The following is a 6913-nucleotide window of genomic DNA, read 5'->3' on the forward strand; positions in this document are numbered from 1 at the left end:
CTCTATGTCCTTCCTGACGGGTGTCGCTGCGAGCAGGCTTCGCCCTGCAACAAGTTTCGGGTGTGGTCGGCCTTACAGTGGGAGAAGTTCGGGCAGGAAGAAGAAAGTTAAGAGAGATCTTTCTCCCACGGAGGCTACCTCTGCAGAGAAAAAGAGTTTGGCTTCTTTCTGCTCTCCTGGATTGCTTTCCTAATGTCCTCCTCGCCCACCTTCCTCTGGGAATCGGTCGAGTAGGAGCGCAGACTGACTTACTCATTGGCAACCTTGAGGTGCTGGGGATGTTGATGCTATATCTTCACCTCCAGTCGCTGGAGAACCTTTCCCTTGCAAATGTGCTGCAGGCCTGGCTGTTTTTGGGCATTTCTGCTCCCCCTTCAAAGGAGACTCTTTTGCAATTCCTTCAGCGTGCCGCGACGAGAGAATTATCCCGTGGCAACAATATCTTTTACCGTGGACCTTTTTTAAGTCCACCTTTCACCCTCTCCTTGCCCTTCCACAAGCGGACGTGATCGCTTTCGTTTGCCCCTACATTGGCCTCCTTCTGACAATGTCCCTGCTCGCCAACCTAAGACGACATCGCTGTGTAACCCTAACATAAACCCTGTTTCTTCCAACAGAGATGGTTTCCGCTTGGTTGCGCTGCCCCAGCAAGCTGACGAAGTTAGGCAGAACGATCGTAGTGAGCGCAGTGATCCTACTTTGACAAGCGCTCCACTTGCTCGCTTTTCACCTGGACGTGTGACAACATCCAGTCCTTTAATAGGATCACCTATACAAGCTTTACGCTCACCCGAACCCCGTTTACGAGGTTCAAGAGATCATTAACAATCTAAGCGTTCATTACATGGACGTTCGCGTGATAGAACCATGGGCTCATGCCATAAAGACCGTAGGTCATTGCAGTCTTGGCGTAAGTCTTCTAAGAGACACCCTTGATCTAGGACGCACTGCTCAAGATCAAGAGCTTCACGCTCAAGCACAAGTTCATCTTCGTGCTCCTCCTCTAGATACCCACGATCACAAGCCTAGCTCTCACGATTACGGACGTCACGCACGCGATCAAGATCACTGGCTTCACGCTCTCAAAGTCTCATGCTAAGTACTCGTGATCAAGACGATCACGATCGTGAGGCAAGCATTCTAGATAGTGAGGTAGATGCTCTTCTAGATAACATAGTAGACGTGCGTGCTTTCCGTCAGCCCACAGCGCCACATCTCCTGACCCTCCTTCCAAAGGAAGTATTATGAGATACAGCAAGATCCTCGTTCTACTCTGACTCTAGACCTGTCGGCGGAATATCTCACACCGAACATTCCACTGCATAGACTATCCTCCTTGAGAGCCTCCCTTTCTGCCTCTGAGCTACTCAACATAGAGCGAGGTGCAAGGTATGCCATGCAGGCTGCTGTGTGGCTCGATCTATGGTTCGGGTTGTTGGGCCACATTGTTCGCTCTGCAGATCTTTCCAAGGAGACAATCAGGCGGTCCTTGGAATCCTTCCTTCTGTCCGTTACTGGACCTTGGAATTCCTTTTGCATTACACAGTCAACTTTGTGAAGGGATACAGTGTAGGAAGATTCTACAGGCAGGTGCCAGACGTGGAGGTGACCCGCCATTGGAACCCGACCCTCGAGGGACCCTCGCTCTTCAATCCTGAAGAGTTGGAATGATCAGCTGACATGTGGAGAAAATCCTCCAAGGATTCTCTCCTCCATAGAGCCATGACTCAAGGTCATCAGTCTCGGCCTTATGGGATAGCTCCTCGACCCCCAGAGGTCATTCTAACTCTTTCCATCCCTTGACATCAAAAACTAAGGTGTCTAAGAAGCTGTTTTAGTCCAAGGGCCAGAAAGGTGGGAAGTCATTCAGAGGAAGGAAAGGTGGTCTCAAACAGGTCTCCAGGCTTCTACAGCCGACTTCTTCTGGGGAAAAAAGTGACTGGAGGATGGAGACCAGTCATAGATCTCTCACCCCTGAACAAGTCTGTCCTTCAAACTTTGTTCAGGATGTAGACAGCAGACACAGTCATTCAAGCAGCAAGACCTATGGACTTCACGTGTACATCGGATCTCCAGGACGCATACTTTCAGATCCCAGTCCATACATCTTCAAGGAAGTATCTAAGGTTCATACACGAAGGAAGACACTATCAATTCAAAGTTCTCCGTTTCAGTCTCTCAAGAGCACCCCAGGTCTTGACCAGGGTGTTCACCCTAGTGTCAACATGGGCTCACAAGAACGGCATTCGTCTCCTAAGATACCTAGACAACTGGCTAGTTTTGGCAGAACATGCTTTTTGAGTTTTGTCAGTATCTGGGGATCGTGATAAATCTCAAGAAGTTATCACTGCTTCCATCTCAGAGAATAGTGTACCTCGGTATGTTAATAGACACCATAATACAAAAAGCCTTTCCATCAGATGACAGAGTACACAGGCTCATCCTTTCCTCAGACGAGAAGACATGTCTAGTCGACAGTGGTTGTGCGTCCTAGGTCATCTAACCTCCCTGATCCGTCATGTTCCCAACTCCCGCCTCAGGATAAGATCCCTCCAATGACATCTCAAGTACTTGTGGGACCAGCACACCCAGAGGTGAATCTCTGCAAGGGCCAAGATCTTCTCGTCCATCCTCCGAATTTGTTGCTCTTCGCTGCACCACACAATCTCAGTACATAAATCTCTTAGAGATGAGAGCAGCCTTCCTAGCCCTCAAACAGTTCTATCAGATGCTGATGGGTCACTCGGTGGTTTTGATGAGCGACAACACCACAGTAGCAGCTTATATAAAGAAACAAGGTGGTACCTTTTCGCAGCAACTATGCCATCTTGCAGTAGAGATACTAAGATGGGCAGAAGATCATTCGGTAACACCGGCAGCTTGCTTCATTCCGGGTAAAAGGAATGTGCTCGCAGACAATCTGAGCTGAGCGACTCAGGTAGTGGGTTCCGAATGATCTTTGAATCCTCTGATAGCCAACTAAGTCCTAACTTTGGCGGGTTCCCTGACTGTGGACCTGTTCGCAACATCCCTGAACTTAAGGCTCCCGCTTTACTGTTCCCCAGTCCCAGACCCTGAGTCTCTATGGCAGGATGCATTTTAACAACAGTGTGACATCGATGTGTATGCCTTTCCCCCGTTTTGTGTTATGAGAGGCTTGCTCAACAAGACCAGAGCATCCAAAAATCTAATGATGACCCTCATAGCTTTGCTATGGCATCATGCAGAATGGTTTCTGGACCTTCAGCAAATGATAGTAGATCAACCGAGAGAACTTCCTCCACTTCAAGATCTACTCAAACAACCACACGCTAACATCTATCACAAGAACGTCCAGTTGCTTCAGCTTCATGCCTGGATGTATCCGCATATAACCCACAGTAACCTAGATACCTTTTTGATACGTCCTGTGGTGGCTGCACAAAACTTGCTCACAATCACAGCTCCTTTGTAGGACAAGAAACTATTGGTTGAGGGCAGATGTTACCCAGTTGTAGGACTAGAATGAATATGCGAGTGACTGGCCTCTTCATTCTTCATTCTCCCCTCTCTTGGGGTTTTAGCATCCATGGAACTCTGCAAGCTGACATCCTCTGACTGCAGGTAGGCACCATTGCCCCTTGTGTAACTTGATATTCAGTATGTAATATATATTTGTTAAGTCCGCGATCTCCCAGTGAGGTAGTGATCAGGCAACATCTAGGTGAGTGAGGAGCATAAGCTCCAAGATACATCTCACCTGGTTGAGTCACAATACTTAGTTCTCACACCGTCACAGAAATGGCTCGGGCCGTTATCTCTCGGTGAGTGGTAGCGAAGTGATGTGGTGCGCACTTCCACAGTTCGCACGAAGCACAAGAGTCGCGACCCGTTCGTCTTAGACTTCCGCCCACCTAAACGTGAGTTTCCATAGTTAAGAGGTAAAATCTTTGTATTTGGTGCCCGACCAGATGACAAATTTGGAAATCATTTGTATTTTCCCTAACCATACAAACCTGAAGCTCTTTACGCATACTGGCCTGCCATCACCTACCCCATGAAGTCGTGCCTGCAATTGCAAGTGACTCCTGTTAGCTACTGCGAGTGTCAGCTGGGTGGTTCATCTACCCCCCCTCCCCCCACTAACTAGCAGAAGCTAGTTACACCTCGCTAAATGTTTTACTGCTAGTTTCAGCTGTTGCCAAATATATCTCCATAATAAAGAGCTTCAGGTTTGTATGGTTAGGAAAAATACAAATTACTTTTTTAGATTTGTTAATTAGTTCAAAAATTGTCATTTTATTTCAGAAAAGTCCAACATTATCATCTTGCCCTTCTCCACTGATAGTTGTTCTCTATTCTTTCAGACTTCAGACTTTTATAGCAAAGGAAATAAACATCCAACTCTTGTGACAAGATTGTGTAAACTACTGAAGATATCTGCAAGAGAAACAGGACTCAGAAAAAGGAAGAAAGCTCTGTGTTGGTCCATGGTATAAGACTTTGAAGTGCAGTGTTAACTTTATATTTGTCTGCTGTTGAAGGTAATATTGAAGAGAATGTCATCCAGTGATAGGGAGAGGATGAACTCTCAATCAATAGAATTTCCAATAAAAAACGAAACGGAAGATTCTTTTTTACACACTGCAGTCAAGTTAGAAAATGATGATTTGGTTGACAGCATGGAACACTTTGATGATGACTCTCTTTTCATCGATCCAGACTTGGAATTCAAAGCCGAGCCAGAATTTAAAGCCGAGCCAGAAATAGAATTCAAAGTTGAGTCAGAAATAGAATTCAAGGCAGAGCCAGAATTCAAAGCAGAGCCAGAAATGTTTGAGTCAACTGAAGGTGACATGAAATATTCTTTCAACTCTGGTGCATCAATGAATGAGGAGGATTTACAGGTCAGCAAAAGGAAAGTCAATAAAGAGGAGAAGAAGAGTGTAAAGACAGGTGTGAAAGAGGATTGTGGCATACAGCTGGGATTCAGTAGGAAAGAGAGTGAGGAAAAGGGAAGACGAAGTAGTAAAGAATGTTTACTGAAAGAGGAGGAGCAGATTGAAAACAGTGGCTGTGGAAAACCTCTTTGTCAGGAAAGGGATTCCAAAACTCACACTGATGTAGGTATGCGTGAGTCATTTGTGGGTGGGAATTATGAAAAACAATTTAGTGGAGTCGTTGAACCCAACACTCCCAATCTAATTCACACTGAAGGCCAGTTCAGATGCAGAGACTATGACGAAACATTTTCCAATGAAATTGATCTTAAAGCACATTATGAAAGTCACCCTTGCAGAAGGTCATTCAAGTGTAGTGAATGTGGCAAAGAGTATTTACGGAAAAGTGCTCTCATGAGACATTTAAGAAATCACAGTGGGGAGAAACCTTTCAAGTGCAGTGTTTGCGAAAAAGCCTTTTCTCAGAAAGATTATCTCACAGACCATCATAAAATTCACACTGGAGAGAAGCCTTTTAAGTGCAGTGTTTGCGGAAAAGCCTTTACTCATAAACGTAGTCTCGTAGCGCATAATAAAATGCACACTGGAGAGAAGCCTTTTAAGTGCAGTGTTTGCGAAAAAGCCTTTTCTCAGAAACGTAGTCTCATAGCGCATCATGAAATTCACACAAAGGAGATGCCATTTAAGTGCACTGTCTGTGGAAAAGCATACGCTCAGAAAAGTATCCTTAAAAATCATCAGAGAATTCACACTGGTGGGAAGCCATATAAGTGTAATGTCTGTGGCAAAGCATTTTATAAGAGTACTAATTTAACAGTACATTTTAGAATTCATACTGGGGAGAAGCCATTCAAGTGCGATATCTGTGGCGAAGCATTTTATAATAGCTCTAATTTAACAGTACATTTTAGAATTCATACTGGGGAGAAGCCATATAAGTGCATTGACTGTGACAAAGCATTTTCTGAAAAAGCTGAACTCGCAGTCCATTGTAAAATTCACACCGGGGAAAAGCTATTTAAGGGTATTGTCTATGACAAAGCATTTTCTCATAAAAATCACACTGAGAAGTCATTCAAGTGCAGCGTCTGTGACAAAGCATTTTCTGATAGTAGTACTTTGAAAAGACATTATATAATCCACACTGGAGAGAAGCCATTCAAGTGCAGTGTTTGTGACAAAACGTTTTCTCTGAAAGGTAATTTAAAAGATCATCATAGAACTCACACTGGAGAGAAGCCGTATAAATGCAGTGTGTGCGATAGAGCATTTGCTCAAAATTCTGCTCTCAATAACCATTATACAACTCACACTGGAGAAAAGCCGTTCAAGTGTAGTGTCTGTGAGAAATCATTTGCTCGGAGAAGTGGTCTTTTAGCACATGATAAAATTCACACCAGGGATGGGTTAACCGTTAAGGATTATGATCCTGTGCTTAGGACTCCAAGAGAAGGGTCCACCACTGACCCATCATTCGTGGAGATTCAGAAACCATAACCGTGCTGAATGAAACCTGTTCCGTGAAGTGGTTAACAAAAGCAAAAACTAGCAAAAAATGAATGAGAAAACTTTGTAATTAAAGGAATTATTAGTTATAATGATTTTAATATTTTGGGACAACAGTTAAAGAAATAAATTTTTGAAGAGTGCGATTACTGGGAACGTCTTGAGGCGTGTCATAGCTATTATTAGTATGTTAGCTGAACGTGACTTGGCTTTTTGAGGAATAGAAGAAGGGATTTGATCATTGCAAAAAGGAATTTTATTAGGGGCAGATTGAACTTAACCCAATTTGATCCACTTTTAGCACACCAAATTTCAAAATAGGAAAATGGCCGAAAAGAAAATCCTTCTTGGATGACCAAAGGTCCATTCGTTCATCGTTGACGAATTAAGATCTTCCATATGTTTTTAACATTATTGGTCAGAAATTGTTCAACTGAACGCTCCTTTTCTCAGTTGTAGCCTGTTGA

At 44.2% G+C, this 6913-nt stretch overlaps 1 pseudogene; it reads left to right on the plus strand.

The window, feature by feature from the left end:
• Positions 1-4611: 4611 nt before the first annotated feature.
• LOC137619308 (zinc finger protein 83 pseudogene) lies at positions 4612-6913 on the plus strand (annotated as a pseudogene).

Source organism: Palaemon carinicauda, chromosome 25, assembly GCF_036898095.1.
Source record: "Palaemon carinicauda isolate YSFRI2023 chromosome 25, ASM3689809v2, whole genome shotgun sequence".
In the NCBI taxonomy this organism is placed as follows: domain Eukaryota; kingdom Metazoa; phylum Arthropoda; class Malacostraca; order Decapoda; family Palaemonidae; genus Palaemon; species Palaemon carinicauda.